This window comes from Anastrepha ludens, chromosome 4 (assembly GCF_028408465.1).
Source record: "Anastrepha ludens isolate Willacy chromosome 4, idAnaLude1.1, whole genome shotgun sequence".
NCBI lineage: Eukaryota > Metazoa > Arthropoda > Insecta > Diptera > Tephritidae > Anastrepha > Anastrepha ludens.
Genome location: NC_071500.1, coordinates 35,126,220 through 35,140,535, shown reverse-complemented (window position 1 = coordinate 35,140,535; position 14,316 = coordinate 35,126,220). Strand labels below are relative to the sequence as shown.

The following is a 14,316-nucleotide window of genomic DNA, read 5'->3' as shown; positions in this document are numbered from 1 at the left end:
ATTTTGGTGTTTTCACCGAGATTCGAACCGACGTTCTCTCTATGAATTCCGAATGGTAGTCGCGCACCAACCCATTCGGCTACGGCGGCCGCCACGAATGCCTTTACATAGAGAAAATTGGAATATTTTTATAACGGCCTTATGTTCTTTGTAGGAATAATGGGAGAATATATATAACATATATATATATATATTTGTTGAGAGTGTTTTAATAGAAAAAAATTTGTAATAAAGATCTTTCTGAAAGTCCACGTATTGTCCAACCCAAGGGTGTTTTACAAAAAACTAAACTTCACAGCAAGTTTGTGACGACGCAGGCGGTTTAGATGATCTTTGAGATCTTTGAACAGACCGCTAAGCATGTCAAATACATACAGTCTGTCCAATAGAAGCGTGAGAGGCAAAATTCTAATTTAGAGTTCCGTTATATTAAAAATACTTAAATGCTGCTAAATAGGGCTCTCCTTTCGCAATACGTGTTGTGCAATTTATTGGTTTTGTGAGAAATTTAGAGTTCCAAGCGTGAAAAATGATTTAGAGCAGTGTTCCTATGTACACAACTTAAAGGTAAAAAATGTCACACGCGTTTGCAGCAAATTATTTGAAGAAGCCGAAGACGTTCATAAACGAATGGGTGCAACGGCATAACGCCACCCAACAAAAAAAAAAAAGCAATAGCTCTCCAAAGCAAGGTCAGAAGATCTTTGATTTGTTTGCGACAAATCCGAACTTAAAGTCTGTGCCAGAAAAAGGAACCGCGATTATTCATGAAGTATAAAGGATATGTGTCATATTTAAAAATTTTTTACATAAAAGTATGTACAAAAGCCATGTAGCCTTCATCGTTGTCGAGTATGGCATCTTCTTCATGCTTTGAACCAGCTTTTCTGCGTAGCTCGTCGTCAAAGAGTACGAGATTTTGCGAACTTCACGAACGAGTTGCTTTAAATCATGGACTGGCCTGGACGCCATTTTCTTGTTTTGTTGTTTCTCAATGTGTTTTTCTGAGAGCAGGGGTTTTGTTGATGTGGGACGGTAGGATATGTCCGCTCCTTCAGTCGACGATCGTGTTGATACTCACATTTATTCCCTTTTTAGCAAGAGTTATGCGTGCTTTGCTTGTCGCAAAGATGGGTCCCGCTTAAAAAGTTGGACGATCACTTTATCCTACTTTTTTGTCCTCAATCGCTTCAAGCCGCGCTCGGAAAAGTCATCCCCATTTTTGTACACCTTACACCGCTGATTCCACATCACAACAAACTTTTTTGATTTTTTAATCACTTCTGCAACCGCGGCGAAAGATAATTTCGGCCCTTTCGAATGCGTGCATAAAAATACCGTCTCAAAACGCTTCGCGTACTTCTCACTCATTTTTGTTTGGTAGCGTTTACGGGAAAGTTTCGAACGACATTAACCTGAGTTAGTACTGGCATGGAAGCCCTTTAGTGAGACTATTACGCAGCAAAAATCAGAACGAAATATATATTGAAGTTACAAGAAAAAAAACGGTTATTTCTTCTGCCGCAAACTGTATCACTGAAGCTGAAGCAGTTGTAAGGGAAAGTGGTGTTAATGTATCCGAGGACACGGGTCAAGGACGTTTACGTGCAGAAGATCTCAAATTTCGGAGCATATTGGAAAAACCGCTACTCTCATTATCATACATTGAAGAAGACAGAACGGAATTTAGCACCCGCAATATTCACGGGTTAATCTCCCTTTTGGGCGAATAGTTGCATACGTCGATCCTGGTTTACTGCTGGTAATCGACAACTTCAACTTACTGTTAAGCAGCCAGTTAAGGTTCATATTCGGGGCTGCTTCTCCGTTTGGCCGTTTTTTTTTTTTTGTGTGGGTTTGTGGAATACCGAAGGTTTGTAGAATGGAAACAGCAAAATGGCATTGAAATGTTGGATTGACCTTCACAGTCGCCTGATACCATTCTTTTTATGAGTTTAAAGAAATGTGTTTTCAATTAGAAATATAATAAACTAAAAGTAAATTATAATTCAAAATATATTAACTTTTTTGGCAGGGGAAATAACAGCTCACGCCAGTGTTGGAATATTGGTATTATGGTTTATTAGCGACTGTAAACTCCACATGTGGTGCCAAAATGGTCAGTATGAGAAGGTACCACAATACATCAACTTAGTCTAATTGATGCAGAGATTCCAACAGAAAGTATCGATGTGGCATGCAAAGATAGTGGCGGAGACGTCAAAATGCTTTCCCTATGCGAGAAAGTTCAAACGAAGAAGTTCTACTTAGTGGCCAACAACAACAAACCAGTTACTTTTAACTTCTTTTTGTGGAAAGATCATACAAAATTGGATTTAAAATATTAATTAACATAAGCGTTAATGGTGTAAATGGTGGTATTTTATATTGTAAATATATAAGCTTGAAGTTCGAAAACATTTCTTGTATTTTATGTTTACTATTTTGGCAATCTTTTGGCATATTATATATGTACGAGTATATACTACAAAGTTACCGAGAATGTCATCCTGCGTATTGTACTTACAGAAATTATTATTTAAGTAATTTATGATTAATTTGGTTGCATGAAATGAATGAATGATTTTATAACCAACATACGATTTTAAATATGGTTTTAAAAAATATTTTTTTTTTGCTTGTAAGTCTACATTTTTGAAATATTAGTTCAAGGGTCAAATTTTTTCTGTTTTCTGTAGTTAAAGAGTATGTTAATAATATTATAAAGTTAACAAACATCATCAATAAAATTTAAAAACAGTCTTGAAAATAACAGTTAAAAATAAATAAATTGATAAAATTTTGAATCCACGATTTTTACTGCTTCCTTAACAAAGAGTTTTATACGGAAACTATTCTGCAAAGTGTTTTAAAAACTAATATATCTTTTTAACTATCCAGGAATTGTTAATGTGGCCCTTTGTTCCCACCTTAACCATAGAAAATAATAATAACAATATTTAATGTCTTTATTATTTACAATTAGTGATTTTTAATTATGTATTGTTATGGCATTATTCTAAAATCTTACCAACTCAACCCACAGAAAAGTCTACCTTCCACTCGATCTGCACTTTGACAGACACTGTTAATTGCAGTTTCAAAGGCTCTGTATTATTACCTGCTTGTTTATATCCGTTAGTCATTTTTTGAAATTTAATATTGTCGGAAAATAAAAACTAATTACCAAAAACATATTTACTTGCCATGTTTTTGGTAATTAGCTTTGAAAAAAATCTTCCTATGGAATACTCAAACGCTTTAACATAATAATTTAGGTAAACTTGCTTCCCGATTGTACCTGTTTCGGTTGATCACTTTAATGTATAGGGTAATAGTGTGAATATGAAAACTTCACTGTTTTTACTTTTCATCACGCGTTTTAATATTTATTTCAATGCAGTGCTTTCAAAGTAATTACCCTGCAATAACAACAACAGCAACATGTTTCTAAGCAAATGTCGCTAAGCAAAAGCAACAGGTGAGATGTAAAATCGAACTTCACATAAAACAACCTCTCAGCTCGGTCGAGAAATCAGGTAACTTTTAGCACGAAAGAGACGGCAATCAAAAATCGGCAAAATTGAAACAAACGAACAAAATATATTTCTCTTCCCTAATTTTATTGTGTTTTTTATGAATGAATAGTCCTTGTTGTAGGTGTAATTCCATAAACTTTTACAGCTGTATATGTGAGGACTATTTGTTTGGATGTGTCTGTAATTATTAAGAGATAACAGGAGCATGCTAGTACTAAAATTTGCACAGAAACTCAATATTACTCATACAATGTTGCGCTGTGAATTGAGAGTGTGAGATATCGCCACTGAGCGAGAGTACAACTAGCATCTCAGAAAGGAGAGTTTCGTTTAATTCATATCTTTAAGTATGTGTGTATATATAAAACGTCCTGTAGGAAAAGTGACTGCTAGTTGCAGTTATTCCTACATGCAACGTAACATTCCCAATGTAACTATTAGTAGTAGTCAGTGCACATATATCATTTAATTTTTGGATTAATAATCTTCGACTCTTTTAAGTCAAAAATTTAAAAAAAGTCCGGCATTCGAAGTGTAACCAACTCCAGACTACTCGCACCCCTGTAAGTTAACTAAATGACAGTGCAGAGTATTGTTTATAAGCGCGCGGAACCATTTTCTCGATAGTAAACGCGAAAAAAAATAAGTAATGGATTTCAAAGGTAATAGTATGATTGCTGGATATTTGGCTGGAAAATCACAACCAGCGATTGTTCGTGAGCTCAAACACCTTAAAGTAAATAAAGTTTTTGTTTATCGCGTCATTATTCGTTACAATGACACTGGTAGCATCGCGCATCGTCATAGAGGTGGTCATCAAAAGCGACTTGAGCGAAATTCCGACGAAGTACCAATCAAATGGCGAAAGAACAGAACTGAAAATATCTGATCATAGCATCCACCGTATATTGAAAATTATCTCAAAGTCAAGCCTTACAAGATCGAAAAGGCGCATAATCCCACACCAAATCAGTAACAAGTCAGTCTTGAGAGAGCGAAGACGTTGCTCCGCTTGGCCAAAAGCGGTCAATTTCCGAACATTGTGCTTTCTTATTTTCAAATTGAGCAATTTGTAAACTCCCAAAAAGATAGGGTTTATTGAACCGACCACTCATACAAGAATTTAAGTCATCGATTGGTCACCAGGAGGCAGCACCCGCCATAGGTAATGGTTAGGGCTGCTGTAACCGCAGATGGGCGCTCTCCAATCATTTTCATCGAGCCTGGTGCCAAAGTAAATGCGGAATATTAGATGTAGTAAGTATTTTTTTATATTATAGAAAGTATTCTGGAGATTGCTTTGAAGCCGTCAACACACAAACATTTAGTTGGCAGATCATGGACGTTTCAACAGGACACGGCACGGTCTCACAAAGTTCGAGTAAACCAAGAATGGCTAAAGAACAACGTTGCCGACTTCATAACGCACACACAATGGCTCTCAAGTTCACCAGACGCGAGTCCGATGGATTATTCTCTTTGGGCCATTTTGGAGAGCAAGGAACTAAAAGATTCATCAGTCACGACGAGTTGAAGAAAAAGCCATTGACCGCGAGTGGGCCAAAATACCTGCAAGTTACATTCGAGCAGCTTGCGATTCGTTTCTGGCTCTTCTCTTTTTACTATGAATTGAATGAAAGTAATTTTCCAATCTAAATTTATGGCTTTATTAAATGGTTACACTTTGAGAGCCGGACCCTGTGATTCCCTTACTAATTTTAAAAATGTTCTTACTTTTTGGTAACTTAACGCAGAAATTATATTATTTTTGAGCACAAATGTATTATAATTTTATTCACGCAATAGTTGCAACTGCATTTAGGAACCAATATAGATATAGGCATATGAATATATGCCAAATTCTCAGAAAGATGAGGAGAGTCGACCAAAATTAATATATTCTAATGAATTCTGATGCACTTATTATTCTTGGCCCAATGTATATTGGTATTGAAAATGGGAGAAATCGATTTATTAGCACGCCCGCCTCCCATATAACAGTCACTGCTATAAATAAAGCAAAATCAATTAAATTTAGTGCAAATAACGCAAACAAAATTTTGAAAAAATGGGCGATGCAATGCCCATGCGTGTATCTCCAGGACGCTCTAATAAAACTCGCCCAAATTTGGTACACCTCACTAATATCAGATATAAATATAATTGAGACCAAATAAAAATCACTCCCGTTTTTTTATATATATCCACCCTTTTTGGGTTTTTGGCCGAGCTCCTCCTCCTATTTGTGGTGTGCGTTTTGATATTGTTCACAAATGGGGGGACCTACAGTTTCAGGACGCCTCTGAACGGCAGATATTTTTTATGAGGAGCTTTTTCATGACAGAAATACACTCGGAGGTTTGCCATTGCCTACCGAGGGGCGACCGCTATTAAAAAAAACTTTTTCTTCATTTTGGTGTTTCACCGAGATTCGAACCTACGTTCTCTCCGTGAATTCCGACTGGTAGTCACGCACCAACCTATTCGGCTACGGCGGTCGTCTTTTTATATACTAAGAGTAGTAAGCGTATCCGTGAAGTTTTACAGCCTATAACTCAAGAACTTTTTTTTTTAATTTTTGAAACGAGGTAAGTTTGCAGCAAAAATTTACAAAGCCCGTCAGTAATCACACCCACCCGGACGGAACTAAAACTTATATTATATAACTACGCCCTTTAAAATTTACTAAAATGTGTGCGGGTGTATAGAGTTCGGTACGGTCCAAATTTAGCACTAATTACCCTTAGCAATCGAGACTAAAAGATTGGTTTCATTTTGCATTGATAAACTGAAACCCCAATAGTGGGAATAGCATATCTGGTACGAGTATTTGATTAGGCATAAGCCAAGAAATGTCGAAAACAATTTGACAAAGAGCTTACTCGTAATATACAAAAAAATATTAAAAACATAAAAAATTAACAAGAAATGATAAAGGTTTTCTAGGTAATGAAAATTAATTAATTTTACCTTAACCTTCCTCTGATTAATGGAACTATCCCATATAGAAAAATATACAAACTGGGAATACAGCAGAACTTGGACGGGTCATACTCACATGGCCGGAACGGAAGATGAGAACTGAGCAAGAGTGGACAACAGGCATTCCTAAGTAATTCAAAAATAATCATATTAACTTATACTCTTAAGTACATATATATATAATTGGCTCGTCCATCGTTAGGTAGTTCTTTTCGAATATATTACAAAATCGTATGATCTGTCATTTCGACAGCCCTAATCAACAAAATTTCCCGCTGGGTATCATTGGGTATGTACATACTTATATGTTTGTATAAGTGAGGTGTAAAAGTATTTGTTGGTAAACGCTTGGCCCTGATCTCTAACTTTGCTCCCACTTGTTGGCTTGTTGCAGCCAGTCAAATTAACTGGTTGCTCGCAGCTGAGTAAAATGTCATCAAATGTGGTGAGCTCGTATATAAAATAGTATTTGTGTGCGCTGACAAGATTCGATGAGTGGTGAGCGAGGTGCGATCTCTGCAAAGCGTTTGTGCCATTTACGTTGCGCCACTTCAAATCAGTCTACAATTTGGCTTATTCGCGTTTGTTCGGTCGCCTTGCGATAAGCGGATGTCTGCAAACAACAGGCAGGCAGCAGTTAACTAAAGTAAGTTGTTGTTAGTGAGTGAGCGAGTGAGTGAATAAGTTGTCGCGGCGCGGGCCTAAACCAGCACACAAAAGTGGAATACAACAAGTTGGAAAAAAAACACAAAATCGAAAAAAGCAACAAACACACAATTGACGGGTATTCAAGAAAGGAATAATGAACTTGTTGGTATTACTGATACGTTGCCGCTACCGACGACGGTCCATTTGCTCTTGTTAAAGAATTTTGGCTACCATTAACGTGCAAAGCAAAAAAAAAAAAAACAACAACAGGCAAATAAAAACAGGAAAATCAACCAGAAATTTTGCAAGAGTAAAAGAAATTAATGTTTAAAATAAAATACGGCTGACGCAAAGTGACGAATAAAAAAGAAGTGAGTGAAGGCATTAAATTTTATGGTTATAGGTACTAAAACAGAGAGCGAAAAACAGCAAAGAAAAAACTGGTACGACAATGCGAACCGGACTGGGTGGTGCCATGTTAAACTTGCAAAAGAATTTGCAAGAATACCTTGGCGATTTCCTTAATAATTTGGTATTGTATTTTCAGTTTTATTATATTTTTTCTACGTCCTTCCCATCCACCAATACATTTCAATGATTTTTGTCGTTGATTTTGTTGTGCCTTTGGCATTCGTGTTATTGCACTTTTTCTGCGTACTCCTTTTTTACATTTTCAGTGCTTCTGTTTATTCACGCCTGTATTGCAAATGAATTGTTGCAATATCAATAACAACAAAAAATTTGCAACATCAGCGAAAATGTTACGAAGTTGCTGCCGTTGAAATGCAGGAAATCCTCCTTTAGTTATTTCTGTTTAGCTGCAATTTTTTTTATTTTCTTTTTTAATGGCAATCGTTGTGCTGGGCATAGTAAATGATTTCGGTTGCAATGAAACTGTTTATAAAAATGTGTAATTGGAACTACGAGACATAAAATATGCTAGAAAAAAAGCGATACCCTCTGCAATAAAAGCGAAAATCTGTAAAAATAAAAAAAGTACGTGTCGCATATGGCAAAAGCTTTTTAACCGATAATAATATTAAAATTAACCAATAATTAAATTTTACCAAAAACCAAAGAAGATGTGTGCATAATAAATGTTTAATTAGAACAACAATATTCGTAAATAAAACAAAATGTATCATCGTCATCAACAGCAACAAAACCATGCAGAGACAAAAAACCGCCACTTCCTAGTGCATTTGTGTATGTAAGCGGGGTGCATGCATGTGTTGTGTGTGTCAAGTACAAGTGAGTGTGTGTGAACCACGACTGCATATGTGCATATGGATGTATATGTGGCAAAGCGGATTGTTGCTAAAAAACGTAAATATTTCGAAGCAAAGCAGTTGAAAATGCAGTAGTTAGCAGGCAAATGCCGATACGCTGACCAATTTCGTCATATACTCCTTCACATGCATATATTCAAGCACACATAAATATATACTGGGCATGTTTATAAATGCTTGAAAATATATATTTCTATAAAGTGATTGTTAAATATGCATGCATACTCAAACATACATACACATACATATACGTAGAAGTGTATCTGTATGTCTGTTTGCAATTTTATCGACACGCTGCTGCGGTTACAGTGCATCAACAAAAGCCAACGAAGCAGAAATCAACTGGCCACAAACAACGATTTCCACTATTTATATGCACATATTAACAAAGAATATATATACATACATATGTATGTACAAAAATACATATATTATTATATATTTTACGCCCGTGTGTGAACCTAACAAAAACTAGATTTTCAAACAAGTAAACGTACAACATAACCACTATTCCGCCCGTTAAAAACCAGCCAACCGGTCCAAGCCAGCAAACGCAGTCCATCACATCAACTCTTAACTCGTTTCATTCAATCACCATTTCATCCAACTAACCTTCGTCCAATTGCTAGCCACTAGCTGTCATTACCGTTTCCCCCACTCAGAACATTCTCCTTCTGGCGGCAAACCACACATCTGATCGCTTGCTGGCCGATCGTACGAACTTTTCATATTCAGCGGCTGGCGGCCTAAACAGCTGTTGGCCGTATATCTGGTAAGTAATGAATACCGTTATGCAATGTAGCATTGCCAACACGAACAAATCCGCAACTGTCTAATTTATACATATGTACATCCACAAATAAGTATAGAAATATCGTTAAATAGAGCCGCAATCAAAAGGGATTATGGATAGAAATATAATACAAATAAACCACATTTGTTAACTTTACCCATCATCATCACCCAAATTTCAAGAAATATTTTTTTAATAAATATTCATAATTTTGCATAAATACATATGTACATAAGTATGTATGTATTTCTACCAATCGCCGTCATGCAAGATTATACAAATTGTCTGGTAAACTAAAGTCTCTTCTTCATCAAATCTGTATGCGCCATCGATCGGTAGCTGAGCAACTTGTTTTCAACGTGTACTGTATATGCATACAATTGTCATCCTACTCACTCACACAAATTTAGCTACATGCATTTTACACACAAATACACCGGGCGTACTCACAGCAAGTAAGGTGACAGGTAAGCAAATTCCCTCAGGTGTGTACATTGCTGCTGAATATCTGTAACTGCCGTTGGATGTGCTTGTATTAGTGAAGTGTATGTGTGTATTTGAAATGTATACATACGGATGCACTGCAGGAAAAACTTGAGTTAACAGTTAGTGCGACTTCGGTCAAAGTGAACTAGTCTGTTACTAGTTTACATTTGGCTATTCAAAAATTGAACTTTAAGAGAACAGTGAAATTAGATTATAGCGTATTCCAACATAAAATCAACTTTTTAGCAATTTTTAGTCACTTTATTTCAGTACTGAATTTTCGTAAAAACGGCAAATTACATTATTTCGGTCACCAGGGAAGGTCAGAAAATTCAAGTAACTGCATAGTTGGAGAAGGAAGGGATTTTTTTAATTAGCTCAACTTACTAACTAAATATCGTTCTCAAACTATTGAGATATCACTGGAAAGAAAACATTGACTATCTAGAAAATTCAGTTTCGCGCCGTGATGAAGTTTGTCACTACGAAAAAATAGTCTCCTCAGATAATTATTGAAGATATTTCATCTGATGTTACGAGTTAAAGAGTCCTTCCCCAGAAACTGGCATAGAACATATGCAGCAAGAGAGAATAATAGGAGAATACTACATACAATCTATTTTTAAAAAACTAGAAGACGACAAAAAAAAAGATGAGAATTGGTTTGAAATGTGATTTCTTTGCACGAGGGTCCGTCTGTTATAAGATTGAAGCATTTAACATCCCTCCTTATTGCCCATATTTAGCACCTGCAGACAGGCAGAAACCCTCATAAACAAAGTTGTTTGAAAGAAAATTACTTTATTTACTTCGATTTACTGTGTTCGGTGCGGTTTAGTTATAAAAGTGGAAGAGTAAGTTAAACAAATAAATAAATAATTGGCGTTTACACTTCTGTTAGGTGTTTGGTCGAGCTCCTCCTCATATTTCTGATTTTCGTCTTGATGTTGTTTCACAAACGGAGGGACCTATGTTTTAAGCATACTCTGAAGGGCAAATGGTTTTTATGTGTGTATGAGCATCTTTTTCGTGGCAGAATACTCTCGGGGCTTTTTCATTGCTGCCGAGAGGCGACCGCTATGAGAAAAAACGTATTCTATTGTATCATTTTGCTGTTTCATGCTTGGAGATTCGAACCCGGATGCGAAGAGGGTGCGTGAACTTTTACGTCAATCCATTTGTGAAACTCACTACAAATCTATCTTCTTATTTTGAAGCCTGTTTAAAACAGTTGAGTATAGAACGAATGAAAATAAATGATTAATTTGGCTAATTTGCAATTTTTGGTTCAACTGAGCCAGCTCTACCCTTATTCTAGAGAAATAGTATATCTATAATTTTTCAGCGTGCATTCAATTACTTCATATACCTATTTAGAATTGGAAATATTTCTGCTATCTGCACATACAGTGGCTCGCATAAATTATACATTTTTTAATACCTAATCATTGATTACTAAAATAGCGGAAAGCACGTACAGTTGCGATCAACGTAGTAGGAGCAGTCTAAGAATATACAATATTGTATATGCGGCCCAAAAGGGCTATAAACAAATTTATATTTTCTCCATTCCCCATTGAAGTGGTTTTGAAAAGCGCATGGGCACGAAACTTATTAAATTAAAACGCATTTCTCTTCTGATCACGCTCTCTTCGTTTGCTAATCTCAGCCAAGTACAATTGTGTACAATTGTATATCCCCGTAAGGAAATAATTCAGAGTCAGTAGATATCCCTAGTGGGTGCATTAACACTCATATTCAGCGCAATTTTTAGAAGTGAGATATTCTTTGGTAACAGAATTTACTCTTTTTTCGGAAACTCATATTTAACGAAATTGGTTTTATTCTTTTCTTGTATCGATTAAAGTTTTGTTTTGATATTTTCGTTGTCCCCACACTATCTCATATTTACCTGCCGTTTTGTCTGCTAGTTGCTTATCGCATACATACATACATACATACACGTGTGTGTTGGGTAGTGATTTTATAGCTGCTCTGCTGCAATATTTTTGTTTCAACGTCCATTGGAATTGACATATTTTTCTGCATTCAATTTGATTGCCAATTTTTTTTTTTTTGTATTTTGGGTAAATTTTTCATTATGTTTTCGTTTGTTTGTTTTGTTTTTATTATTTTAGTGAATTAAAAAACTTAATTCTTTTTTACGTTCTTCGCCGTTTTTTTTTTTTCATTTAATTGCACAACTTTTTTTTTAAACTCACTCGTACCAATGAACTAGGTTATTATAATTTTAGGTGGAACCAAGATGTAGAGATTTATGTGTATATTTAAACATCATCATATATCCCTGTTTATTCGTATATTTAGCTTAATCACAAATATTAATATTTAAACAAAACCGTCACATGTAACTCCTTGCATAAGGACAGTTGTATCGAAATCATGCCCACTTTCCATATAATGACAATCTTCAAAAAGACAAAATATTATCGTATAAGCAACTCACTACCTTTAAGGTTAGGTTAGGTTGGGCTTGGTTGATCCTGAAGATCGCACATAGACCAGAAATTCATCCATAGTGACACCAAGTGTTTGTATGGAGAGTTTAAGAGCTTCTATTTTGTCTTTAATACACAGTTTAGATAATTTGAGAAGGCGCTAATTTTTAAATCTGCCACACTTTCCTGTGTTGAAAATAATGCAGAACTTAAGCAGTTTATTCGTGTTTTGCTAAGTGCAGGCCAGTTTCATTACAGCTGCTATTGCTTTTATGGCTACTTGGCTGTCAATTTAAAAGTTTATTTGAAAGTTCGGAGGAGTTTTGTCTATGGCTCAGTCTGCGGCTTTCATTGCTGCGTAGATCTCAACTTGGGACATACTAAAGTAGTCCGATAATTTGTACGACTGTTCATAGCCAAATTCCGAACAGAATACTGCGACTCCAACACCCTCTTCAGTTTGGAACCGTCTGTGTATATGTTAAAGTGGGTAAGTCATAGGGCTTATCTCCATGACTTTAACATTGGATTTACACGGCGATAGTGAGAACAATAATGCTCTATGGCATTCTAGTATGGTGGATAAGTTTGGAGTTGAAGAAGAAATACGTTAAAAAATTGGAGAAGGTACAAAGAGTTGAGATCTTTTATTTTCATTTTGGTAAGAAGTTGCACACAGCGATCTTGCCAGTCTATAGCGGTGATGTTTTCTTCAAACTTCAAACCGAACTCCATTCTCATGTGGTTCAGGTGTTTAAGCCAAAACACATTTTTACTTAAGATAACTTGCGTTAGTTTGTGTGGGAGTCTGTTGCAATTGTATTTATACCATAATTGGTTTTTCAGATATACTTCATGTGTAGTTTTAAAGAATAAATGTGGCTATCTCCTAAATTAGTTTCTAGTGTTATTGCATAATTCGGAGTGAACTCGGGTAGCTTGAGGATTCTTTTAATAAAGTAACATTGAAGTTTATTTACTTCATCGAATATATCCCCACACTTGCGCTGCGTACGTTGGTATCGCTCTGCATACCGCTTGGAACAACTTCCATTTTGATTTTCATGAAATGAATGGCTTCGCTAAAAAATCGTTCCATGTGCAATTAATACTAGCCTTTGCTTAAGTATTTCTGGCTTCTAAGTGCTTGCCGAATGTCATTTTGGATGTGAGAATGACACCAAGATATTTATATTCGGCCACCAATCTAATTTCTTCACCTTGGTACCACCATTTTTCTGCCTCTGCCGTCCACCTTTTCTAAAGACCATCATCTCCCATTAATTTGGGTTTACTTCCATTTTCCATTCAGCGCAGTATTTCTCCAGGTTATTAATTATGGATTGCATGACTTTAGGGTTATTCGGCAGGAGAACAATATCAACGGCATAAAGGAGAAGACGTATATTCATGGTCTCAACCAATAGTCCACCTTCCAAATAGTCGTGCAAATCATTAAGGTATAAAGTGAACAGTTATGGAGCCAAAAGGCAACCTTGTTTCACACCAGTGCAGGTTTCAAATAGTCGGATACCTATTTTCCCACTTGTGCCATGACAGTAATTGTCATATGACAGTAATTTTCAAAAATTGAAAAACGTGGTATTTCTCTTATATCATAAATGAAGCAAAATTTGCCAAATTTGGTACAAATTATTTGTCCAGTTTTAGTTCTTCCACTCTTGCACTGCTCTAAACATCATTTGTTCGTTCTAAAATGGAATATGCATCTTTCGCTTAGAGACCTTATCATACCTGTCATATATCTCAAATTGAACGTATCCAAAAAGTTGTTAATGGCTTTGTTCTACGTTCGCTCTCATACTATTCTAGACGCCTGCTTATCAATTTGAAATCCCGGCAGTCTAGGCGATCTATTTTTTGTCTTTATCTTTTGCCTTTGAAACTATTCAAGGTGTTTCAGATTGCGCCTCCCTTCTGGAGCGAATCTACCTTAATACCCCATTTAAAGAATTTTGTAATTCTAGCTTTATAAGAACTCTGTAAGCAAGGAATGCACCCGTCATGAGAGCTCTGATTGAGTTCTAAACTGTTTAGAAATCTTTTGAGATTGACTTTGCTTCTTCTAAACTCCCTTTCACTAAACTACTTCATTCAAA

At 35.9% G+C, this 14,316-nt stretch overlaps 1 protein-coding gene across 6 annotated transcripts in view; it reads left to right on the top strand.

The window, feature by feature from the left end:
* Positions 1-7,066: 7,066 nt before the first annotated feature.
* The window catches only part of LOC128861622 (protein melted), a 36,661-nt gene continuing 29,411 nt past the window's right edge, over positions 7,067-14,316 (top strand). For 3 of the 6 annotated variants that reach the window (XM_054099886.1, XM_054099880.1, XM_054099887.1), the window contains exon 1: positions 7,067-7,167. The gene's annotated coding sequence lies outside the window, so the exon portion shown is untranslated. The other 3 variants (XM_054099883.1, XM_054099881.1, XM_054099885.1) reach the window with 3 other exon arrangements.